The following is a 27476-nucleotide window of genomic DNA, read 5'->3' as shown; positions in this document are numbered from 1 at the left end:
ATCATGGACGAATATCTGAGGCCGAACAACGTATATCCTCTTACAGAAAAACACTGTGCCTCGGCACTCTTAATATCCATTTCTCTATTCTTAGCCAGTAAACATATCACTCTATCTAAGTATCAATCTAGCCACTCACAGGAAATATCAATCTTGATAATTCATTTCAAAGAAGTTATTTTTAATTTTCAATTGTCAATGCTCCACTTAACAATGTGAAATCATGCCTCAGTAATTTATATGAGTCAATCCAGCATGGTTAAATATACAACACTGGACAGATGGAGGTCCTGTTCCTGAGGCCTCCTTGGTGAGAAAGGATGATGGCAGCCAACACGTGTTTCGTTACTACTGTAACTTCTTCAAGGCTTAAATCCTTAAGAATTCCCGTTATTCTAAATAATGGCGGCTATGCAAGTTTATCAAGAAAATTCAAAGGACCCTTATAATAAAAGGTCCTGGGATCACAGAAAGTCATTTGAATGATCCACGTGAAGCACAATTGGTCCCGGTAGGGTTCCGGAAAGAGTATATCCAGATTCCAATAATCAATATGTATACACTAACCACTGATGTGGGGTAGTTGTCAAACCTTAAGTAGGTAAGAAGTGTCTGTATTCGGACAACAAAGTTATTTGGAGAGCACTATGTTAATGATTTTCAGCAAATGAGGGCCAAAATATGCCCTTGCACAATTCAGCAATTGAGTAAACATGGGATGTGATATGCCCCTCTTGATGGCGATCCCGCCGTATGTCACTCCATCCGACCCGATCCCGCAAAGATAAGTATCGACGTATATCCTCTCATGAGGACACCACCAGTGCTAGCTGCTCCAAGCTACAAGGTATGGAGAAACTTCTTCAAGTCATAGCGGCAAAAAACGAAGACTTAGAAGTGCACTTGAAATAACAGAAATAACTTGCACATAGTGGGAGTCCCGGAGTCTACGGCCACTGGCCGCATACGGGACTATGTAGAGAGAATGCTCCTGGGTCTCTTCGGAACTGAAGACTTCTCCAAGGTGCTGATAGTTGAGTGGGCCCACAGATCACTCATGACGAGACAATCACCTGGTGTGTCGCCACGCCCAATCCTGGCTCGCATTCTCAACTATAAGGATCGTGACACTGCACTAAGGCTTGCGAGGGAGAAACAAGACTTAGTCTATGAAGGAGTGAAAGTTGCGCTCTACCCGGACTTCACTATGGCAGTACAGAAGGCATGGAAGAGATTTCTCCCAGTTAAAAATAAGCTCCAACAAGCTGGCATCCCCTATGCCATGCTCTACCCAGCGAGACTACGAGTCCAGCACTGATGAAAGACGCACATCTTCTGTAGCCCACCACACATTCAGGAATTCCTGAAGACCTGCATGGGCGCTCACCCACTTTGCCGGCTGATGATCCTGGATCCGGCCGCTCCTCGCCTGCCCATGAGGAGATGTAGTGCCGGTCTCGGTAAAACTAATGACGCTGATGTGAACTGGTAAGATTCTTCTTCTTGCTAAGCCAGATGACGGAGGGTGAATTACGCTGCCCCAGGAGCTCTGAATCTCCACCTGCCCTATTGATCCCCTGGGATGAGTGACTCAGCCCTGGGGTGAACTTTGTGACATTTTCCTCCCGGGCTCCCTCGCACTCTGCGAGGTGCGCTGGCGGCCTCTCTGGAATGTACCCCCAGCGGGAATTCCCCTTAAGAATGTTTTTACACGTTGTTTGAGATGTTAATGGTTATCTCTTCAACATGGTTAACGCAGAGTTTAACAGCTTGTGCCTCCTCTATGCCCTCTTCACTCCTTAGGGTCGGATCTGGGCTGCGGGGCGATAATCCTACAGAGCGCTATTCACAATGCCTGCGCTGCTGGTTTTTGGGTTTGGGAGGGGAAGCTATTCCCTGTGGGTTTGGGTCGCAGGCATGGGTGAGGGGGGGCTGTTTCACCAAAATGTTATATTACTTTGTTTTGCATGGTACCACTCATAACTATATACAATGTGGATGCATGCACTATACTTGGTATATACTTAGCTTGAAAATGTTGTCCTACAACTGTCCGTTTCGCACTTACCATGAAACGAATGGCACTGACTCATACACCCACCATTAACTGCTTAACGTGGAATGTACGTGCCCTCCGAGACCTCCGCAAACGTAGACAATTCCTGCATTACCTGGATAGACATCATGTCCAGGTGGCAATGTTGCAGGAGACACACCTGGCCCCCGGGGTCTTACCCACGTTTGGCAGGAGATGGGCTTTTCCTCCTTTTCCACCTATGCCAGAGGCACCGCTATTTTGGTTAAAACAGGCGTGGGCCACTGCCCGTTGGGCTCTTTGCAAGACCCTCAGGGTAGATACAGCATAATGTGGGGCAGACTAGCAGAGCACAGGGTTACATTGGTGAGCTGCTCCGCGCCCAACATTGACGACACAAACTATTTCAATCAGTTTTGGGGGCATGTATTGGAAGTATGTTCTCCTTTTATTATATGGGGGGGGATTTTAACCTGGCGATAGATCCAGAGACAGACCGTTTACACTCACATTCGGTCTCTCACCCACAGGCTACCAAACACCCCTCGGCCATAATGGCTGACCACCAGCTCTTTGATGCATGGAGATCTCTACACCCGACACAAAAGGAGGGTACTTTTTTCTCGAACGTGCAAAATAGTTGGTCCCGCCTGGACTATTGGCTATTATCATCCGGTCTAAACACATAGTCTAGGGAGGTAACGCAATTAGCTCGCACACTCTCAGGTCACTCCCCGGTCCTTATGAAGTTGGAGCTGCCGGGCCAAGACACTCCATACGTTCCTGGAGACTCCTACCCACAGCTCTGCTAGACGGTGGCTTTCGGGAGGAATTGCCCCAGGAAATTGTAGACTTCTTCCTGTGAAACATCGACAGCGTTTCCACCCTTGCAAGTGTCTGGGAAAGCTTTAAGGTCACAGTTAGAGGCCTATGCATAGCCAAGAGTGGGGGGATTTTGAGCTCCATCAGGGGCACGTTGCACAGGTTAGAAATAGACATCGAACGAGTTGAGTCACAAATGCATCTTCGCCCGACGCATTACCTCAAGTTAGGGTTAAAGAGCTCCTTGTGGAGAACTTTGAGGAAGCTGAACCAGAGCCCAAAATCCGATCAAAATATTATTCTGCCAGATCCTATGGCGAGGGTGAATGCCCTGGCAAGGCCCTGGTGGAAGCAAGAAGAGTCCCCAGGTTTGTCAATCAAATTTTGGAAATCGCGGATGAGGAGGGGTATAGATACATAGATTCGCAGGACATACTCCACACCTTCACCAAATATTACGCTGCACTCTATCATACTAGTGGCCGGGCTCCCCCAGATATAGCTGCATATTTTGAAGATACAGGCTTGGGCTGGATCAATGACTCCCGCAGGGAGTTCTTATCAGCTGACATTGAAGCAGATGAGATTTCGAGTTGCAATAATGGGACTGGGCTCCAGTAAGGCCCTGGGGCCAGATGGCCACCAGCCAAATTTTATAAATGCTATAGCGAACAATTGATCCCCGTCCTCAAACAAGTATTTGAAAAGGCACGCGACTCTGGGTGCCTCCCTCTTTCCATGCGGCAAGCTCTAATTATATCCTTGCTTAAACTGGGAAAGGCGGCTGATAAATGTGAAGCCTACAGGCCCCTATCTTTAATTAATTGTGATAAGAAGATTCTTGCCAAAGTTATAGCCAACCGACTGACCTTGCTCCTGGAGGGGTTGGTTCTGCCAGATCAGGCAGGCTTTCTCCTTGGCAGGGCCACCTCACACAATTTGTGCACCACCTTTGCACTCCTCCACGATATTGATCCCAATAGTTCAGCCGCTGCAATATTCTTAGACGCCACAAAGGCATTTGATTCCCTGGAATGGGATTATATGCTTGCCATCCGAGGCCGAATGGGTCTCCCTCGTCCTTTCTTAGCTTGGATCCATTTGCTCTACTCTAAGCCAGAGGCAGTGGTCCAGGTCAGCCATTTATATTCTGTTCCAATCCCTATTAAGCGAGGCACCCATCAAGGATGCCAGCTATCCCCGCTACATTTTGCCTTGGCTATCGAGCCCTTGGCAGCCAAAATCAGGCAGCATCATAGAGAGTATGCCATAATATACCCCTCCCACCTGTATGCGGACGATATTACTCTATACCTCTGTGAACCCAGCACAAGTCTTGATCCCATCCTGAGGGAATTCATCAGATTTGGCCATTTGTCTGGGATACAGTTGAATTGGAGCAAATCACAGATCTTCCCGCTCACCCCTAGGTTTGACCCTGAGTACCCGCTGAGCAGGTGTGACGATGAAATAAGGTATCTGAGTGTAACCTTCACCAGGAACCCTGAGGAGACACTTAGATCTAACTATGGGGCTGCGATCTAAATGATCCGCACGTGGATAGATTGCTGGATTACCCTTCCACTTTCATTGGTTGGCAGAGTAGCCCTGATGAAAATGAATATCCTACCCAAGCTCCTCTACTTATTTATTAATATACCTTACTACCCAGAGCGCACCTTTTTTAACACTCTTCCTTTCTTTCAAATCAAACTAGCCTGGGGCGGGGGAAAATCCCCAACTAGGGTGGAAACTTATGACACAGCCGTTCTCTAGGGGGGGTTTTGAGGCCCCAGACATGGAATTATACTTCCTCAGTGCTCAGGGCTACTACACAATATACTGGCTTCACCCGCCACCCTTCATGCGACACCTGGATATTGAGCAAGGCAACATGTCACCCACACCCCTACACTCCCTGCTGGGAGAGCAAGTCCCAGGTGAGAGGGCATCACATCACATAGTCTCCTGTACCAATGCTGCCTGGAAGCGCTTGACTGAACAAATGGGTAAGACCATTCTCTATTCCCCTCTTGTGCCATTACCGCATCTTTCATAGGCCCCGTTACACAGGAAGCAGTATGTCAGGATACGTTGCACAAAAGGAATCTGCACACATGGGATGACCTGTATCATGAGGGTCGGTTCAAAGATCAGAAGGAGCTATTGACTGGGGAGGGCACACTCCCCTGTAGATGTTCCTTTATATAAGGGTAAAACATGAAATGCGGGCCAACACACCGAATTTTCCACAGGAACCTGTCCCACTGGAGGTTTTGCACACCACACTAAAAATGGCTGGCACTGCGCATGCTGTGTCTCGCAATTACCGGGCGGCGCTGTCAGAAAGACCACATGCAACACCAGGTTCCAGAATTGCGTGGGATCAGGAACTGGAAACTCCCTTGACGGACGAGCAGTGGAATTTTTTCTGTGCGCTGACTGCAGAAATCACGGCTAGCAGCAGACAGCATATAATACACTTTAAGTTTCTACACAGAACCTATTATACACCCACACTGCTACGCAAATACAAACTGCAGGAAGATGACCGTTGCATGAGATGCCTCCAGGAGGGTGCTGATTTCTTACATCTGGCATGGATTTTCAAGAAGGTTCAGGGTTACTGGTGGGAGGTATTGGATGCCCTATCTGAGATGATCGCATACCCCTCTCTTGCTCCCCCCTACTTGCGTTGCTTGGGTACAGAGCAGACATCCAAAAAACACACAGAAAGTTCACTGCCATGGGCTTACTTCTGGCCAAACGGAAGGTGGCCTGCAGATGGGGTAGAGGGAGAGCCCCCAAATTCAAAGACTGGCTGAATTTCTTTCTCTATGGTAAGGACCAGCTCACAACCTACACAGAACTGTTGCCGGCGGCTTCCCGCCCCAGAGACATTTGGGAACCGCTGGTATCATACCTCCGGGAGCACAGTGAGTGAGACTATGTGCCTCCTCTGCTGTTGCCTAGGGGGAATCACCGAAGCATAACATAGCAAATTGTTGTAAGTGATTTATATATTGAGAGCATTATATATAGCTGGATTACATCTGGGTTGTTCAGATCACTGGACATTTATGTCAGAGAGATATTTGAGGGCCTCGGGAGGGCTGAGAGAAATGGAGGGCGTGTGTGTTAATCCATTAAGCCACATAGAGGACAATGTGCCAGGCTGACTCGAATGTGGGATTTCCATGCAAGTACCTTTTTCTTTTTGATATTTTTATGTACCGTGCACAGTCCGATTAATGCTGATGTTCTGGTTTATTCTGATGTTTGCAAAACATGATAAATAAAGTTTAAAAAAAATTAAAAAAAGGAGATACAGCCCTCCCAAAAAACGATAGGCCTATTTCCCTCTTGGACTCCACTGTGAGGGTCACGTGGTGCATTATATTACACAGGTTGGGGGAATGGGGGACATAAATAATATCCTCTCAGATACTCAGTGCGGTTTTGAAAAGGGGATGGGCACCGCTGACCAATCCTTGAACTCAAGTTCACTGCTAGGAAAATTTACTGAGTCGAAAAAGGGCTCAGTCTTCTTCTCTTTAATGGATCTCTCAGCTGCCTTTGACTGCGTTTCACACTCAAAACTGTGGTCAGTTATGAATGAGTTAGGGGTAGAGGATGGCATAGACACCTTTATAGTGATTCTAACGCCTGTGTTCGTTTTTGCAGAAATATCAGAAGCGGTGTTCGACAGGGGTGCGTATGAGCCCCCTTCTTATGCTCCCTGAATGCTAAACGAGAGGAGACTGTTTTAAAGCTGAGGGTGAGGGACACTGCTCAGATGGGTCACGCCCTCTCTCCGGTCTACTTTACGCTGATGATGCAGTGTTGATCACTAGAACGGGGAGAGGGTTGCAACGGCTTATTGATGATTATATATTATTTACGCAAGACCTAGACCTAAATGTCAATGAGACAAAACTTTTATTATCACTTGCGGGGCTCGATTGAGAAAAAAACCTGCCTTTTATTATAAATATGTCTAAAGTAAGCGTGACATTATCATTCTCCTATTTGTGGTCCTATTTCACAGTAACCATTTCTGGAAGACTCTGTTGTCCAATAGGATGGCGATGCCGGAGAAGTCCAATAATGGCTTGTATAGCTTTGCAAAAAAATTGGTTGCCAAATCTGTGAGAGAATTGTCAATAATCTAGACCAGTAAATGTATGGCCGCGACAATTTATGGCATAGGCCTTTGGGGCATGGCAAACGTGGAAGGCATTCAACGGGTGGAAAATGCATTCTTCAAAAATCTATTAGTCGTTCCTCAAGCTGGTTGAATGATATCAAGTTGGTTGAATGATATCAAGTTGGGTGAATGATATCAAGTTGGTTGAATGATATCAAGTTGGTTGAATGATATCCGCTACAACAAATTGAGTTCACCGTTTATCCCGGATAAGATTAACTTGTCCCCTCTTCTACTTTGGTATTCCATTTGGTTACGTGAAGAACCGGTTTTATACAAACTGATATGAAAGGACTCCATGAATGTAGTTTCGCCCTAGAGATTCGCGTATGCAGAATCTTACTGCAAAGAGATTGGGCTCCTAAATCTCCTTAAGGTCCCAGAAACCTGTCAGAAGATTGATGAGTGCACACTCAACTTTGCCTTCAGAAGGCCCAGAGCAATACTTGGGAGCTGGAGATAGCTCGGGCAACAGTTCCGGCTTATAAGCAGGTATCTATCTATCCAGGAGGGTCCTCGTTTCTATCTGTCTTTAAATCAGAATGTACAGCTTCGATTTGTTTTAACTAGATTCTGTTTTCATTTGTTACCTTTAATGGTGGGCTACTCTCTTAATTGTTATACACTGGCGGGTCTTACCCCTTGCCCTTGTGATGGTGTTTCCCCCAATCGAATTTCTAGGTGCTAGTCTTTTCAGCTTTTTATGACTTACCAAGAAGAAATGTTGCACTCCCTCTTTTTAAAGTTTTCAACTTTAGGCAGTGTAGACCGGCTTTACTGTTTCTGAAAGAACTGCATAGTCCTCAAGTGTGTGGGACAATGGTCTCCTTTTTAAGGCAGATTTTAAAAATCAGGAATTGTGCGAGATTATTGTGGAGTGTTAGACTGAAATGTTTTAACTGATGCTGGTTTTAACCCTGTAAGCTATAAGGGTATGGATTTGTAATGATGCATATTATGTGTGGCTGCTATATCTGTTTGACATGCATTTCATCCTGTGCTTTTATGCTACCGATGAGTAACGAATGAGGCTTTTGGAAATGAACTGACTTGCAATCTCTTGTTGCTGCTGCTAAGAACAATTTCAGCGCGTGAAGATAGGCGGCCTTTCTTATTTGTAGAACTGCCTCCCTTCCTACCACCAAACCTACGGATACGTCGCTGCTTCATTTCTGCTAACATGAACAAAGCAGGCATCATATAGATCCTAAGTAGCATAGCATCCAACATGGTTCATGAGAAGACGCTCACCTGTTTTAAGAAAAAAACGCTTTCGATCATATTTTAAAAAGGGTCACTCCTGAAGCCACCATCAGCTCTTCCCCTTCACAGATCAATCCAGCCGTATGCAGGTGAGTAACCTCCTGATACTCTTGCAAAGGAAGTGAGGCAGCACTTAAGCAGTATTGTTTAGCCACATTCAACAACTCTCTGCCATAACCTGTTCTTGCTGATGCCTGAAAAGCACTCAGGAATCCCCAAAGATGGCTCCAACAATCTCCAAGATTTCTGGCCTATCATAGGTCTACTGTTTCTACCTGAGATGGAAGGAGACGGTGTTGTTTCACAACTTAAATGTTCAATCGCTGGTAGTAATTCATAGGCAGACTACAAGCTATCAGGCCATGACAAACTAAAGAACCAACGCCTCCTCCGTCCCGACATCAACATCGCCATCCCGGACGGATACAAAATCCAGAGGAAGGACTGCCCCTCCTACCTGGGAGGGGGCCTCGCCATCGCCCACAAAAGCACCCTCCGCCTCTGGTTTAGGTGTTGTGCTGCTAACAGTGCAAGAGGCCATGTTTGTCTCCTCATCATCCACATGGAGTACCTCAAAGACCAAGTGGCACCACAATGCACTTCTACACCGTACCACTAGATTCACAATCCTGGGATAACTTCTCTCTCCGACAACACACAATTGTAACTTTCCTCACATGACAGTCTGACTTACCAAACTGCAGGACCGAATGGCTCAGCACCATTTTAGCCTTAATCTCATAGTACCCAACTTGTTCTGACAGCCCCCTTCAGTTTTACCATTTAAAGCTGGGTATCTTCTGACAGACCCACTGCATTATTGCCAACCATTGCCACAAATGCAAACCTGTACTGGCTTCAACCTTGACGAATAAAAACATCTCAATCCCATATTAAATAAACATGACAGTGTCTTTTTACCCTGTGCACAGCAGACCTGGGGAGGTCGTTGGCAAATGCAAAATTCTTCCCCCTAAAATGAAGAATGTGGACTTTCAAGTAATCCATGTGCTGATAATACTGTGGGATAAACTTGCATGAGTTTTGAGTTACTGGGCTCGCTCATAGCCGTGGATAGAGAACAGCTTATTTGTAAACACAGGAAAAATCAAGATTTTAGGGCCTGATTACGACTTTGGCGGTGCTGCGCTGGCTTTGCTCTGGCACAGTACCGCCAAGGCCGTGCATGGTCCGCCCACCAGATTACGAGTTCAACTCGTGTCTGGCAGGCTTTTCTTTTGCTGTTCCTACAGCGTTGCCATGAAAAGGTCAACCACAATGGGACTGCAAAAGCAGTTCTAGCGCGGCATGGACTGTGAAGTCCAAGATGTGCTGGAACATGGGGTGCATGCAAACAGGGGGGCACATGCTGTGCCCCCTAAATGCTTACCCATGGCAGCAGTGGCATGGGGACCCTGTAGGGCCTCCTTTGTTTCCCCACCGCCAGCCTTTTCATGACAGGCTTGCTGCCATGAAAAGGCTGGCAGTGGGAAAACTCATAATATGCTTGGTGGACCGCAGTGGTCCTGCCTTGCATATGGGATATCCCTGTCCGCTGTATCATTGCTAGGAAACAGCGGTTCCCAGGCGCAGCCAGCGCAGTGGTGTCGGACCAAATGGCCGCATCAGAGTAGGGCGGCCGCAGGACCACCACCCCTGCGCTACTGAGAGTCTGCTGGTCAAAGATCACCAGACTCTTAATTTTCCCCTTAGCTTTTATCAAAAGATATATCAAGTGTGATCGTTGGCAACTAGGCAAAGAGATGTTGACCGCTGTCATGAAGTATAATTATCTTGCGGTTTGTATCAAGAATCTTGGCACTCTTAGCTATCACTCAGGCTAATTTAAGATTAAGTGTTCCTCTTTGGCTTGCACATTGTAGGCCACATTAAAAACTAGAAGGCCCATCTGATACTTCCATAGAGGAAGTCATTACATAGAAATTCCAGCCCACATTAAGACATTGGATTTAAGTTTTTCCTGGAAAATATAAGCTTGGCTGGACAAGGTGCATTGAAATATATTTAGAAAAGTTTTCCCTCTCCCAAACTCAATCATCAGAGCTCAACTGAGGCTAGGATTTGGCCTGCTCAAACAAGACTTGGCTAATATCCACATTGATAAACCTACGCTATTACACGAGAGAAACCCCCGAAACACATTGAAAAGTACCTTTGATGCTACACAAGAGGCAAGTCAGCCTTCAAAGTCAATGCATCTGAGTGGATTCTCTTCATAGTCATGTGGAACACATAAAATAAGGGTTTGTTTGATAATTTTGGACATTGAGGCACCCACTGATTTCTTGTGAAGTGCACAGTGATTAGTAAGTAGAAATACCACTGAATTGTCAAAGCATGTGGCACTTTGATTAGTTTTCAATGCACAAAGAGCTCACTCTAATAATTTTGCTGATCTGGAGACCAGCAGGATCAAAAGTCGCTTGTCAGGCCACTAAACTTTAAGGCCCAGGTGGCCAATGAGCTTGTCATACAAGATGCTTGGCCTGGAAAAATTTCAAGTTAAACTATCTGCACCTTATACAAAACCTTTTTATGAAACTAGAACGTCACAGGCTCAACTTAAGATGCACAGTAATACATACAATTATTTTCCGGCCTTCATGCCTCTAACCATAGATGAATTCAGATGCACCAGAAAGGACCAAGGCTTATGCAGGATATGCCCAAAGCTGGAAAGATATTTTTGATATTTTGGTGAGCACGTGTTATGAGGCTACAGACCTGAGCACAAACTGTGATGAATCTTGGGTATTATCCAAATGATCACATTTCTCAGGGCTTCTTGCAAAAGACTTAGGGGCATATCAACAAGGGCTTTTTCTCTGCTTTTTTGGCTTTAAAAGCCAAAAAAGCAGACATAAAACTAGCACCCTATCAACAACAGGGTGCTAACATGCAAATTCGCATGTTAGCACCCTTTTACTCTACGCTTCCCCTTGCATCTCTAATGAGATACAAAGGGGGCGTTCCAGAGCAAAATAATAGGAGAAATGTCGCTAAGCGACATTTCTCCTATTATCAAGAATATCGCTAACCCTGTTAGAGACAAAAAAAGCAGCGCTAACCGCGGTTAACGCTGCTTTTTTACGTCTAGTATTTTTCTGACTTAGCCATGATATCCTATGGAAGGAGGATATCATGGCTAAGTTTGTCTGTCCCTATCAACAAGCTAACGTGAGATTATCGCTGGGTTTCCAGCGATAATCTCACGTTAGCCACTTAGCACCAGGATTTTTATCGCTATTGAGATAAGCGTTGCTAATAGCACGCTATCTCAGCGATAAAAATCGGCGCTAGCCAGCGATAATTATCCGAGCGCTAAGTGCGCTCAGCGATAATTATCGCCGGTTGTTGTTGATATGCCCCTTGATGAGCCCAAAGTTAGTTGATGACAACCATTTTTGAAACTGGGTCCTAAATTGTATGATTGGCGCTACTGAGATGTGATGTAAACACGATTTGTAAAGCGCTCTGCTGCATATAAGGTGCCCTGGAGCTAAAACGAGGAGCACTTAAAAGACAGAAACCAGCTAATTGGGAAAAAAATGGATTTCAAAGCCTTCCTATTGAGTCGGCCAGAAGTCTTCAAGAAAAGACCTAGGAGACATAAGCCCAGAAACCACTAGAACTTCTGTCTTATCCATATTTTATTCAAGAGAACGTCTGCCCGCCCTTTACAAAGAGGAAGTTGCCTTTCAACATAGCTTTTAGAGGAAAAAGGTACCCCATACTGCACGAAAGCTATGCTGACCACAACGCAGACACGCTTAAACTATGGTGCAAGGGTGCCTGCATTGGCGCATGGCTGCACAAGGTGCACCAGCACAGGGAGAGAGCAGCACAGCACCACGTCTTTGTAGATACAGTGATGTCGATCTCTTTCCCATTCATACAACACAACGCTCACAGCAACTTTTTTTGATGCTCAGAATTGCGTAATTTATTTTAAAATCTGGGACTTAATCCCAGCAACTGTGCTGGTTCTGGAGAAAAGGTGGTACATTTTACATGCTTGCTTTTGCGGCACATTGTACTTTCTTTTTCTAGGATTTAGTATGAACACCATAGACAAGGCCAAGCAACAATGTCCCCTGTTATTCTTTCTGGCCAGGCACTAGCACCTAGACATAACACAAGAATGCAGCTGTTGTTTATGTGCGCACATGTCCTGTCATGTAGATGAGCACATGAGCCAAAAACACACACATGGAAGGAGAGTTCTGAGACAAGAGCACTGCGTGTGCTGAGATGGAGAGTGTCCATATGTGTGCGCTAAGGTACGGGGTCTGTCAGTAATCCCAGAGATCCTTGATATATAATCATTTAGCTTCAGAAGCAGGGGAGGGGGGTTTAGGGTATGCTGTCCTATACAGTAGGGCTTGTCATGATATATGTATTATAAACCATGCTAAGGGTATTTTTAGTATGTATTTGTTTTCTAATTGTGGAACGTATACTGCATTTTAGAGCACAATAGTTTAAATAAATATTCTAAACTTCCTTTGTGACTCTACGTTATCTTACTGTGGGCGAGTACCAGTGAGAGAGTGAAAGGGTGTGTCCTGTTACCGTGATCCCTGAGAGGGTCGAGAGGGTTGTGTACTGGGGTGCCAATTCACTTGTTTCTGTGGTAAGGTTAGAAGGGCAAGTTAGGTAGTCGGACTTGGACCCATAGGTACTGAGGTGGTATGGTGGCTCAGTCCCTACCTACTGATGTTCTATGGTTCTACGCTTTGCTATGTTTCAGAGCAGAATCCCTGCGACACGGTAATGGGAGGAAGAAGCCATGAGAAGGGAAAAGTATAAATGCAGTGAAAGAAGAAGAGAAGGAGTTGTAAAATCTATCCCAGATTTAGAAGGGGCGATGGAGGAAGAAGGAAGCCGGAGTGAACCATATGCTTTCTCTGTCACTGCCGGAACGCTACGATCTCGGGTCTTGCTGCGAACCACCTCCTCCATGGGAGGGGGAGCACTTGGGTGAGGGTCCCATCTGGGGAAGAAACACCTCCCACGTACACAGCAACTCAGACTGACAATTTCCCTAGCAGCAACTGTTGGGTCCATCTGTTGAGAGGGAGTCTGCCTTGTTGTAGCATCGGCACAAGGTGCTTGTTGGCGGGCAGAGCTAAGGAACACACTTTCGATATGGGGAGAGGTGCTGAGGAAACAGAGAAGGAGAGTGGTATGGGTAGGTTATGACTCAGAGGGATGAGAAAGCCAGGAAGAAGGAAGAGAGAAAAACAACTCTAAAAGAAACTGATGAGGTCGAAGAAAGATATCAGGTAGGAAGAGAGAGAGAAATAGAAAAGTGTGGAATATGGGCTAAACTAATCTACATAAGGGAAAGAGGAAAACTATTAATGGAGAAAGAAACTAACGAGAAAGAAAAACAAACCGAGGGGAAAAGGGAAGGAAATATGAGAAAAATACGAAGAATTAACAAAAAAGATAAAAATAGGATGGAGGAATGAGAACAAATATAGAAAAGCAAGAAAGAGAAAGAATTGAAGGAGAAACAGAAAGGTGATAGGAAATAGGTGAGAAAGACAGAAAAAAGAGGAATAGTAGAGAGGAAGATGAGACAGTAAAAGGAAGAACCTTGTAATAAATTGAGAAGAACTTAAGAACCAGGATCAAGCATTTCCTTAGCATAAACATGTCCCCTTTGCAGCCAAAACGGAAGCAAGGATGCATTTTATGGTGAGAAATAGCGCTGAATGCAACAGAACACAAACAGTGAGCAGCTGCTCGCGCTTCCTAAATGTGCATTAGGGGAAGGACATTTCCCTAACGTACTCATAGAATTAAGCGCTAGTTTCTTAGTGCAAAATGCAACAGAACATGAATAGTGAGTGTGAGCAGCTACTTGCGTGAGCTAAACGTGCCCTCATGATAGGAATTATCACCCTCAACGTACTCTTAATTACGCAAGTGGGCGTAATTGAAATTATTATCAGTAATTTGAATGAAAGAGTAGCACAGAATTACCAAAATTATTCTGATCACTCCAGCATAACTGAAATCCACCCAGGCCTAGTGCATACATTGCCACCGCTACACAATAAGGGCCATCCATATGACTGCAGCGCTTCACAGGGTCACACTCGCAATTGCATCGCTGGATGCTCGGGCGCTTGCACACAATCCAATTGCTGCACAGAGAGGCTTAAATAAACATGATGCCATTGCTGCAATTGGAAAACTCAAGCATGGAACCATGCACGAAAAGGCTATTACTGCACATTGGGCGCATGCTGTGCCCAGTGATGCTCCTTCACACGCGCCCACTGCTGCACAACACAGAGTACCATGCGATTCTACTGCTAAAGGGAAGGCAGCATGTACTGGATTTATTGGATGCTCAGGGATAGCCAAATGAGCACTGAGGTCATGCAAATGATCACAGTGTTGCAAAGTGGGTTGGGGCAAGCAACACCACATGGGAGGGGTGGGAGGGACAGAGCAAGCCACATAACGCATGAGTGTGTGGAAGGGACCGGGCAAGCTCCCCTATCTGGGAAGAGGGCAGGAGGGACTAGAGACGCATCCCAATGCTGGAGGGGGGTGGGAGGGATGACAGAAACAACACAACATCAGAGGAGGTGGGAGGGACTGGAGAAGCAACACAAAATGGGAGAGACGTGGCTACAGCACTTAGTTCAATGGTTTGACTTGCAGTGGCTGCCTTCATTCATACCCCACATCCAGTAGTATTGTCTGCTGGGGACTTTACCCTCAGGTGTCTGCAGAGAGTGCCATCATTTTTCTATCTTCTGCACACTGACTGCTGAACTACAAGAGAATGTCCAACAACACTAGTAACCTCTTGGACCCGATTAATCACTTGGTGCATATATACTACTACCATCTCATGTATTAAATTCTAGCCCAGTGCACGTCATGGTAACAGCTGTGTAAAGTCCCTTGGCCTATACATTATAAACAGGTAACCTGACAGGCTCCATACATTATATGCTTATAGCCCCATGTCATCCTCGCACTCTATGCAGGTGCAAGCAGAGTCCCAGTAACTGGGCAGGCTGTGCAAACGGTGAAGCCGGGGAAGTCATTGCAAACAACAGCTTGATACTGAATGTGGTGGCACAATCTTAGGGAAGGCCACCACCCCTCCACTGAGGGAGTAGTTTACATAAAGCCAGTGACTAAGACTCTGCCTCTTTTGTTGACTTTTATGGCCTGCAGCTCATAGGGCATGCAGCTCATAGGGCATGCAGCTCATAGGGCATGCAGCTCATAGGACATGCAGCTCATAGGACAGCATACCTTCTCCAGATCTGTAAGTGTGAGATGAAATAAGGTTTGGTTTCTGAAATCTTGGGTGTGTACTGGCTGGTAGGATGAGCTGAGATTGGAGGTGTTCAGGCTTGCAATGACCCCGCGAGAAACCTGTGTGGAGTAGCCCTTCTAACCATGGCTGTTTCACAACAATGGCAGGAGGGGCACAGGGTTCAAACAAGAATGACAGGATTGATACAAACTTCAACAACGGGAGATGGGCAGGAGCAAGCAATGACGATGGGGAATCAACGACAACAGGGTAATCCAAGGAAGCAGAGGAAGGAAATTAATAAAGCAATTAATTGGTGCTTGGCCCATGCTCCATTGAAGGGACCAATTCATGGAAGATGAAAGTGAAACTAACATGCGGTGACCAGTGAGACGCAAGGAAATGAGAGTGATAATGAAGCCAACCAATGGAAGGTAACGGTCGGTCTCTAAGGCCTTTTTTGTTTCTTTATAAACAAAAGATCTTGAAAGTGACAGCTCATGCGCCATCTTAGTTGAGACCTAAAAATGAGAGGAGGCAAAAGCAAAATGGAAACTGAGATCTGAAGTGGAGAAAAAAGAAAAGTTTGGAAATGTATTACAGCAAAGCCCAAATTAGTGAGAGAAAGGCAGGAAGTTGGAAAGGGAGCTAAGTATAATGGTAGACAGAGGTTAGCATTTCTCATTCGTAGCACAGTTAATTTATATTTGCATGTGTAGTGTGTCAGCTTTTACAAAGGGACAGGCAATATGCACTCATGGCACAAGGAGTCAGTACTGCCCAGATTTGGGCACATCAAGTGACTGCTAATGCTTACTCATTACAATGGACCTTCCGAGGCCAGTAACAGGAGTTATTGGCACCATCTGTGTTAAATGTGATGTGAGAACAACACATCCCCAGTGTTTCCCCTATGACATCTCATCAGCAAAAAGCAACTGAAAACTCCATTTGAGAAATTGACAAGAAATGGAGGATTACCATGGAAACTGAGTGCTGTATTCTAGGATGCAACCATTCGCCCCTTTTCTCAGGGTCTCACAATTGGGATGTAATTCAGCATCCTAAAATTACTGATAGCCACAGTATTGATTATTTCAGGTCTGATAGTTCAGTAGACTTTAAATTGCAAAGATGGTGCCTGCTGCAAGTGGTAATTTCTCAGTCATTGCTTGGAGGTGGGTTACCTCTAAGTACATTGAGCAAGCGGTGGTATTTGGCACCCTACGCTAAACTGCATAATTTAGTTGAGCTAGCCCCTTCTTGGAGAAGAATCTCCTGTTTTCATCAGTGTTATTGATACGTGTTAGACCTGGCATCTTTTGGCGTGATTTCCCCTGACCTTTTGCTTCTGAACTCGTGTTTTTGACTGGGTGCTGTATTTAGTTTTTGCTGGTTTTAGGACTTTGGGCACTTTACCACTGCTGACCAGTGCAAAAGTGCAAGTGCTCCCTGTCTAATTAATATTGGTGATTTGATTATCCATGATTGGCATCTTTGATTTACTAGTAAGTCCCCAGTAAAATGAACCAGGTGTGCCAGGGCCTGTAAATCAAATGCTACTGGTGGGCCTGCAGCACTGATTGTACACCCACATGAGTAGCCCTGCAAATATGTCTCAGACCTTCCACTGCGGTGTCTGTGAGTGCAGTTTTAAACTGCTATCTTGGCCTGGCATGTGCACCCACTTGCCAGGCCCACACCTTCCCTTTTATTATATGTGAGCCACCCCTAACATAGTCCCTAGGCAACCCCATGGGCAGGATGCAGTGTATATAAAAGTAGGCCTGGGTGGTGAACTCCGCTCTGTTCGCAGAGTTTGAGGAGTTTTCTGCACTCCACACTCCGCAGAGCTCGCGAAGTGCAGAAAACTCAGTGTAGTGCAGCAGAGCTTTTTCCCCATCTGTATTTGCGAATGGTAAGTTGGCGAGCGTGTGCTGCCGCTCTGGTAGAATTTCTACCCAAGCGTCAGGAACACCAGTGCAAACCACAGTTCACACTGCACTCCGCCACTTACGGAACTCCGCGGAGTTCTTTGTCACTTCGCGTAGTTTTGCGTAGCAATATTCCGCATACTACGCCCCGGACATGTACTGGTGTGTTTTACTTGTGCTAATAGTGAAATACTGATAGTTTTGTTTTTCTCTATTGCAAGGACTATCTCTCCCATAGGGTAACATGGGGATTGCCTTGAAATATCTTTTATGTATAATTTCCCATTGGGAGATGATAGAGATTTGGAGTTTGGGGCCCCTGAACTTATAATGTAGAAGTACATTTTTTGGTGAAGTTGGATTTTAAATTGCGTGTTTGAAAATGCCACTTTTTGAAAGTGAGCATTTTCTTGCTTAACCATTCTGTGCCTCTACCTGTCTGTGGAATCTACGTCTGGGTTAGGATGACAGTTGGGCTAATGTGCATTCACTCTACAGTCATACAAGTGGAGCTGATGTGAGCCTTGTATACTTGCATATCCTGATGGGCCATCACCAGACAGGTGCGACTTTCTGAGCTAGACTGGTGGGAGGAGTTATCACTGAAATGTGAATAGGGCTGTGCCTGGCCTCCACCCCCCTGTAGTGTGTTCTGGGGCCAGATTAGGGAAAGGCAGGGTCTTGTGCTCTACAAAGACCTTCCTTTGAAATTTGTCTACTTCAAAGGCAGAAAGGGGTATAAGTATTTAACCTCTGACACTCTTAAATCAGAACACTTCTGGACTAAAGGACAGTCTGCCTGGAAGAAGAGCTGGATGCTGTAGGAGGGACTGACACTCTGCCTGTTGCTTTGTTGTGCTGGCTTGCTACTTGCTGCTTCTGTCCTGGGAGTGAAAGAACTGGGCTTTGTTCTCTGAATTCTGCTTCCATGGTTCTCCAAGGGCTTGTGTGTGCTTGCCTCCTGCAAAGAAGTCTCAGAGCCATGAAAAACGTCACCTACCAGTGCCTGGGCTCTTCTGCTGAGAGCCCTGAATTGCCAAGTTGTGCCAAATGTAGTTCCTGTGCCCTTGGAAGTGCAAGTTGGTGAGAATATCCATGCATCAATGCTCAGCACCTGTTTTCTCGATGCAGCACCTCTGTGTGACAGAAAAATCACTTCATCGGTGCTGTGCAGCCGAAGAATTAACGCAGTGTTGCTGTGTGGCTGAAAAATCCCCACAGCCCGAGTCTTGAGCACCATGATACCGAAGCCCGTGGCACCCGCTCCGACTCTGATGCAATACCTGCTTTACGGCTGTGAAATCGACGCAGCGGCTGCTTTGCAGCATAGACACAGCTTGTCTTGATTTTTCGACACATGGTCCCTCGACACTGTCTCTACATCGACTCAGCAGTAAGTAACCTAGGCCACTTGTCTTGAGATCGACGCATCACCTCCCCTTCCAGTAAGGAACCAACGCATCACCTCCCCTGACAGTAAGGTACCAATGCATCACCTCCCCTGTGTAGCAGTAAGGAACCGAGGCATCACCTCACCTGGCAGTAAGGTACGAATGCATCACCTCCCCTGGGAGTAAGGAACCAGCACATCGCTTTCCTTTTCCAGCACCTCACCTCCCCTGCGACTGTTTTTGTCTTTGATTTTGATGCATACCAGGTACGTTGTGCTAAAAGTGATGCATCCATTGATTTCTATGGACTAAACTTGATTAATCTTTGTAAAATTATATCTTTACTTGTTTAAGTTGGATTTTTGTAGCTTTGGTCTTGTTTTATTCATATATATATATTTGTTATGTTTCTAAACTGGTATGGACTCCTTTTGTAGTGTTTCACTGTGTTACTGTACGAATGTACAAATGCTTTACACATTGCCCCTGAGATAAACCTGACTGCTCGTGCCAAGCTACCAAGGGGGTGAGCAGGGGTTGTAAGACCCCATTTCTAACATTTGTGGTCAGCGGTGAGGATAGGACTTGTTTTTGTACTTTGTATACAGTGATTGTCATACACTGCTACTATATTGCAGACCAATATGTGACCACATGCTGATTTTTCTCTTGGTCTTTTTGTCTTTTCACGTATGCACATATACCAAAGGATGTAGTGAAGGATTAAGTTGTGGGAGATGACATTAGTTTAGGGGCTCTGAAGTAGCTTTAAGGGTGCACAGGTTCCCTAAGAGAGATTTTTGTAAAACCATTGTAGTAGAAAAAATCTGGATGAGTACTTGTGTTAGATAATCTCCCCTCCATCTTCTCCTACGCTTAAGGGGAGGTATGCAAATATTCATGATGACCCTTTTTGGTCAAATCCAGAAGGCAGAAGCAAGAAACATTATAGAGCATATCAAGGCAAAATTACTAGACTCCGGTAAGTAATTTACAGGAAGGAAATGTATTTACTCTGGTTTTTAGGCTTGGAGCTGTTTACTTTTACATTTAGAGCTCCTTTATATTTCAAAGGGTTAATACTTGTATGAATTTTAAAAAAAAAAGTTGTGGAAACATTAGGCATACAAGAGAGGAAGGTTTAGGGAGATAGCAAGGGTGAAGGCTATTTCACATGTAGTTTTATGGTAAGAAATAATGTTAAGTAAAGCATTGGCTTAAGGTTACGATCAGGGCCGGACTGGCCGTAGCAAGCGCTGGGCGTTTCCCCAGTGGGCTGCCATGGTGGGGGCTGGTTTTGGGTGGTTTTTGTACCGGGGGTCAGTAATATCAGCCCCCTGTAACAAAATCGGCCGAAAGCAGCCTTGGCAAACAGTTCGACTGAACCCACCCTCCATCCCCCCCTGGTTACAATCAGTTGTCATACGTTTAGAGTTAAGGAGGCAAGTGATTAACTTGGGGATAGTAAACTATGAGGGATAGGGTGACCGATAGATTGGGATTGGTAAGAATTTGAATTTAGGGATATAGAAACGGCTAGGATTAAGTTAACAATAACTTACCCATCCCTTGAATGCATAGCTGCCCACTGCACCATTAACAGCAATAATATGTTTACCTGGCAAGGGTCTATAGCCCTTTAAGAAAAAAGCCAGCTCTCCTGAAATAATTCCTCAAAGTAACCCTTCAGCTTCAGACATAAGCCAAAAATGGGTGACTTCAACCATTCAGGTTTGTCTGCTGTTTCCCAAATAAAGTACTGGATTTTATTGAATCACAATGGCCATGGGCTTCACCCAGAAGTTACTATCTTAACTCATAGACTAAGACACACCCTCAATTTAGTTTTCACACTATCTGCAACCTTGGTTGGACCATTACTCCTCACAGATCTCTGACCTTAACTACAGCTCCATCGTCCTCCAGAGCAGAAATGAAGTACTTCCCATCCCGGTCGAGCACTGCAAAGATGCTAGCTATCAACAGTTCAACATAAACTTTCATTTCAATAAGATGCAATCCGCTGGACCTAGCTGACTTTGAGCCCATGCTATGTAACTTAAACTACGACACCGCCTCCACCTGTCGTGCATTAGCCCCAACTAAAATGAGTAAGTCTAAGAAGGACACAAAATCAGACAACACATAGTTAATTGAAAAACAACAGAGATAGGCTGAAACACGCAGCACAAATAGCAAAAATATTTGTGTGTACATTAACCCTTCTGTAATTCATAGTGAAGATGTTATTCCAGAGAACCAGAAAGACATACTGTTCTACATTGTTAGACCTGTCAGCCTTAAAGTGGTCTTTCCCCTCAAGCTATTTCGGCTTCCTACTTTATTTTTTCTAGCCTTAGCACTCTTTGCACTTGACCACTGCTAGCCAGTGCTAAAGTGCATGGGCTCACTCCTCAAAACATGGTAAGATTGGCTTATCCTCAATCGGCAATTTTTAATTTTTCTTTTAGTCCCTAGTAAACATGTACTACATGTATGTAGATGCAAAAAGAACAATTGATGGACAGAATGCAGAACAATGTCATACGATGGATTTAACCCAGATCTCTTGACTGGGGGAGAATGTATGATTTATTCAGCATTCCGTCCATCATTTGTTTGCGCAGAACTTTTCACCCTTAAATGGGATGGGTATGCCCAGACGTGGGTCCCTTGCTCACTGTGCCACTGGAATCAAGCTAGCCTGGCTGATGAAGGGTAATACCCAGAAACCGGTCCCAGGATGCATGTTTCCGGTCCAGGGAGGACCTGGCTTGGTAGTTCCGTCTGGACTGTTCCCATGAGGCACAGGGTCAAGACTGATTTGCATATGGCTGGGTCTAAACTGGGGTGGCAAGGTGAGCAAAAGAACGATGTATTTAACTCAGATCTCTTAACTGGGGGTGAATGTATGATTTATTCAGCATTCCATCCATCATTTGTTTGCGTAGCACTTTTCACCCTCAGTGGGATCGGTATGCCCAAACGTGGGTCCCTTGCTCACTGTGCCACTGGAATCAAGCTAGCCTGGCTGATGAAGAGTAATACCCAGAAACCGGTCCCAGGATGCATGTTTCTGGTCCAGGGAGGACCTGGCTTGGCAGTTCGGTCTGGACTGTTCCCATGAGGCACAGGGTCAAGACTGATTTGCACATGGCTGCGTCTAAACTGGAGTGGCATGGTGAGCAAATGAACGATGGATTTAACCCAGATCTCTTGACTGGGGGTGAATGTATGATTTATTCAGCATTCCATTCATTATTTGTTTGCGTAACTACATGTATGCAGAGCCTGTAAATTAAATGCTACAAGTGGGCCTGCAGCATTTATTGTGCCACGCACTTAAATTGCCCTAAGGCCTCAGGCCTGCCATTGCCACCTGTGTGTGCATTTTTAAACTGCCATTTCGACCTGACTAAATAAACATTTTGCCATGCCCAAAACCTTCCATTTTAATACATATAAGTCACCATTAGGCTATGCCCTAAACAGCCGATACGGCAGGGTGCTATGTATTTAAAAAGTAGGGCATGTAATTTTAAGTTTTACATGTCCTGGTTGTGAAAACTCTTAAATTCATATTTTCCTATTACAATGTCTACCTGTCACATAGGACAACATTGGAGTTACCTTGTTACATTTAATAAGCTGTAATTTCTGACTGGGAGAAGGTAACCAGTTCATGTTTGGCATCTTTAGAATTGAGATACAAAATCCTCTCTTATGGTAAAATCAGATTTTGAATTAACACTTAGAAAATATCACTTTTATAAAGTTGGGATTTTCCTGCATTATCCATTTAATGTCTGTAGTCTGTCTCTGGGTCACATGACTGAGGGTAACTGACAGTTGGGCTTTGTGTATTCCTCCTAGACAGTCACACACAATAGAGAGCTTAGGTGTACCTGGATGGGCCATCAGTAGCAGGATGGGAGGGTGGAGTTGGGCAGAGCTCTACTTACACTTGAATCGGCTGTGTTCTACACCCACGCAAAGAGCTGCATACCCCCTGTAGTTAGTCTGGAGGTAGGACAGGGAATACAGGATGCCTGGGGACTTCAGAGGGAAACCTCTAGAAGCTCCTCTCACTTCAAAGGCAGAACTGGATATAAATATTGGACCTTAGACACCAGCTCTTCAGTACACTTCTGGACCTGTGGATACTCTGCCAGGAAGAAGGACTGCTGTGCTGCATGAAGGACTGCTACTCTGCTGGACTGCTGTCCTGCTGGACTACTGTGTTTCTAGACTGCTGCCTTGCTGTGCTGTGCTGACCTGCTGCCCTCTTGCCTGGGTGAGAAGGACTGGACCTGCATCTGTTGAACCCAGGAATCCAAAGTGACTCCAAAGGCTAGTTGGCTGGCCTCCCGACTAGAGCTTCAGAGACCAAAGGCTCCAACAACCTTAAATCCAGCATCTGGACTCCGCCATCTGTGAGTCCTACCCTGCCAAGTGGTGCCACCCACGTCCTGGCCCCTTGGAAATAGACTTGAAGGTGCTCTGTCAGCCCATCTGTGGACCCAGAAGAACCAACTCATCTCCTTAGCTGTGCAGCGCAAACCCAAACAGAACTGACTCATCGCCTCTGCTGCGAAGGTTCTCCCGATGCAAAGGACTTTGCATTGTCCTCGCAGCCTGTATTGGAACTGCCACCTGTGCAAAGCATTCCCAACACCAGACTTGCATCGCAAGCCCTCATCGACAGGATCCTCGATGACGGCGCAGGACCTCACATTGCAGCTTCTCTGAACCAATGCATCTCCTTGCTGCACGACGCTGGCCTGAACTTCAGCACGGTCAGCCTGAATTTGACTTTGTCCTGGTCCAGGGCGATCAGATATCCACAGTTGGAGCTTTGTGCTTTTTGGCACTATAATTTGATTTGATTTGATTTTATAATTTTATATCGCGCTGAATCACCCCGGGGGGTATCTCTGCGCTAGCAACAGCAAGCTAGTCTTAAACTAAAAAAGATATATCTTCATGAGCTTTCTGAAACGGAGAAGGGGCATTTCCATGCGGAGGTAAAGGGGGAGACTGTTCCAGAATGTAGGAGCTAAGTACAAGAATGCCTTACCACCTGAACAGGCTTTATTTACTCTAGGAACAGAGAGAGGTTTTTTTGATCCTGATCTAAGAGAGGATATGGGATGATACATTTCCAGTTTCTTAGTAAGATAGTGAGGACTAAGTTTGTTTATGGCCTTAAAAATCATACATCCTGTTTTAAATTGTACTCTTTTCCTAATTGACAGCCAATGTAGTTCATGCAGTAGAGGCAGCGAGGGGGTCCTAGCTGGAGAATCGGTAACCAGGCGAGCGGCCGTGTTCTGAATAACCTGCAATTTATCCAATGAGGTGGCATGAGCGGAGAGAAGCAGAGCATTACAATAATCAATCTTGCTCATGAGCAATGCTTGAATTAAAGTCTTCCTGGTGGAAAGTGGAAGCAGTGGAAAAACTCTTCTAAGTAAACTTAGAATGTGATAGCAAGACCCAACAGTGGTATTAACATGGGTTTGCATTGTGAGTTTTTTATCAAGTTTAATGCCTAGGTTTTTGACTACCTCTTTAGGAGCAGGGGCTTTACCCAGCTCCTCAGGCCACCATCTTGGTGACCAGCAGATGTCTGCACCTCCGAACAACAGGATCTCAGACTTCTCAGAGTTTAACTGGAGATAGTTAGTTTTCATCCAGGAGGCAATAGCCATCATGCACTGAGAGAAGATGATTTGTATATCGGATCTTGTTTTATCGAAGGTGAGGAGGAGCTGGGTATCGTCTGCGTAGGAAATGGGGTTAAACCCCAGATCCCTCATCAGTTTACCCAGAGGCGTCACATAGATGTTAAATAGAGTAGGGCTCAAACATGAGCCCTGCGGGACGCCTCTGGTGACCTGTGTGGGAGCTGATGAAAAAGGCCCCATTGACACTGCCTGAGTACGGCTAGACAAAAAATTTGACAACCAGCTTAATGCAGATCCCTCCACACCAATCTCCAGAAGTCTATGTAGGAGAACTTGATGGGAGATAGTATCAAAAGCTGCTGATAGGTCAAGCAGCACCAAAAGTGCCGCTTGACCTTGATCCAGAGCCATTCTGATATTATCCACTACCTCCACCAGAGCGGTTTCAGTGCTATGTTTAGCACGAAAGCCTGACTGAGAAACATCCAGAGCCTTAGAAGACTCGAGAAAAACAGATAGATGTTTATTGATATGTTTCTCTGTGATCTTGCTCTGTAGAGGGAGCAGTGAAATCGGACGATAGTTTGACACTTCCTCAGGGGATATGTTAGAGTTTTTGCGAATGGGGATAATTTGAGCGTGTTTCCATTTTTGAGGGAGAGTCGCAGATTTTAAAGAGGCATTGATTATAGAGCAAACTGGGGATGCCAGCTGGGCCGCAAATCTAGAAGAGATTTTTGCAGGTATAGTATCCAAAGGGGATCCAGATCTGGTGCAGTCCAAAAGTGTTTGCACTTCAGTGATGGTAATAACAGGAAATGTAGTCAGACGAGGTCCATCGGTAGTGAGTTGTAACGTGATCTCTGCAGGAATAGAAACAGAAGTATTGGATAAGGTGATATTATGATAGATCTTCTCAATCTTTTGCACAAAAAAGAAAGAGATATTGTCACATAGTGACTGAGAAAAACTATTCCTAGTCTGGCAAGATTTGGGGTTGTAAAATCATGTACTATTTGAAAAAGTAATCTTGCATTGTTACCTGCCTGCTCCAAGGTCGCTGCAATATAGGATTTACGGGCCAATTTAACATTTTTATGATAAATTATCATAGCTGCTTTATACATAGTTTTAGCACACTCATCATGTGAGCGACGCCAAGACCGCTCCAGTTTTTTACAAGCGCTTTTCTCAGCACGCAGGTCAGACGTATACCAGCCAGTAGCAGAGCTTTTAGGTGAGTATCTGAGAGGTTTAAGAGGAATTACTTTATCCAGTAGATTACTAACTCTCAGATCAAAAAGATCGAGCTGTTGATCTACATCCCCTTGCGTACTGTTCCAATCCCACTCAGAAAATAGTAGGGAAAGATGATTGGCAGTTAATTTATGCCAGGGTCGGTACTGACGAGTGGCAGAGGTGTTATTTGTCACCGGAAAGGAGTCCATATGACCCAACACTTGGAAATTTATCATGGAATGATCGGACCATGTAAGCGGTAGAGTTTCACCACATTTAATGTCCAAGGAGTTGGAAAGGATAAGGTCCAGGGTGTGCCCAGCAATATGTGTAGGAGCAGTATTAATAATCTCTAAGCCTCCTGCAGCTAGATCTTGTAGACATAGGTTGGCATCTTGATTAGAGGTATCTTCACTATGGATGTTAAAGTCCCCAAGCAGGAGAAATTTACGTGTGGCAATTAAATGGGGAGAGATAAATTCGAGCAGCTGATTGGTGAAATTTAATATTGACCCAGGCGGTCTATAAACTAATGCGCCTTTCCAAATACAGCGTGTAGAGAGGTCCAATCTAAAAACAATGCATTCAAATGCTTCCGTCCCCATCTGATCAAGGATGGTAACAACCAGTTCCTCCTTATAAATTAAGGCTATGCCCCCACCCATTTTGCCTATTCTATCCCGCCTAAGAATCCGATAGCCCTCAGGTAAAGCTAAAGTAATAGCCGGGGTGGAAGAAGGTTTAAGCCAGGTCTCAGTTATAAAACCTATATCAGGCTTCTGATCGGTTAAAACATCCCATACATTTACAGAATGCCTAACCAAAGATCTAACATTGGCTAGGATACAATTCCATACTTGGTGCTGCACAATAGGAGACGAATGACTAAGGAGCTCCGACCTCAAAGAGTTAGGTAAGCAAATACATTCAAGTGGGGATGAGGTGAGTGAGATAGAGCAGTGACAATACATGCTTTGAAACTTACAAAGCAAACATGAGAAGGGGCCCTCAAAAAGATTGTAGCATAGACCCTTACAGCACACCCCATTTAAAGATAGCAAATGCTCACTTGAGTATATCCGCATTGGATTAAACGCAGGTCTAGATAACTGCAAACAATCAGGGTGTCTGGCGGCTGGCGGCGTCCTGGCGCGGACGGGCGCAGACGGGCTTGCCTCTGGCACGCCTCCGGCGCGCCATCGGCGCGCCCTCTGCGCGCGTGTGCTGCGCGCTGGCATGGGTGTGTTCTTAAAGCCGCCGCAGTGCGAATGCTAGAGCGATAACAAAAATGGCGCCGTTAAATGCACTTGTCCCTCAGAAACCCCCAAAAGACTCGCGAAGTAGCGAGGAGTGAGTCCAAATTTTAGTGTGCAGGTAAGAGGAGTTAGCACAGGAATAAAATGTAGATATTTAAAAAGAAAGTAGTGCACTTCGCCTGAAGCACTATTTTCACGGAAATATTTAAGCCTGCATATCTCCGGTTCTATTGATTGGATTTTTGTCTTATTTTATTTATTAAAAATTACTTTCTTTTTCTAAACTGGTGTGGGATCCTTTTGCGGCATGTTTTCCCTGTGTTAGTGTTT

Source organism: Triturus cristatus, chromosome 5_2 (assembly GCF_964204655.1).
Source record: "Triturus cristatus chromosome 5_2, aTriCri1.1, whole genome shotgun sequence".
In the NCBI taxonomy this organism is placed as follows: domain Eukaryota; kingdom Metazoa; phylum Chordata; class Amphibia; order Caudata; family Salamandridae; genus Triturus; species Triturus cristatus.
The sequence above is the reverse complement of the archived record's forward strand: the minus strand, read 5'-3'. Positions refer to the sequence as shown.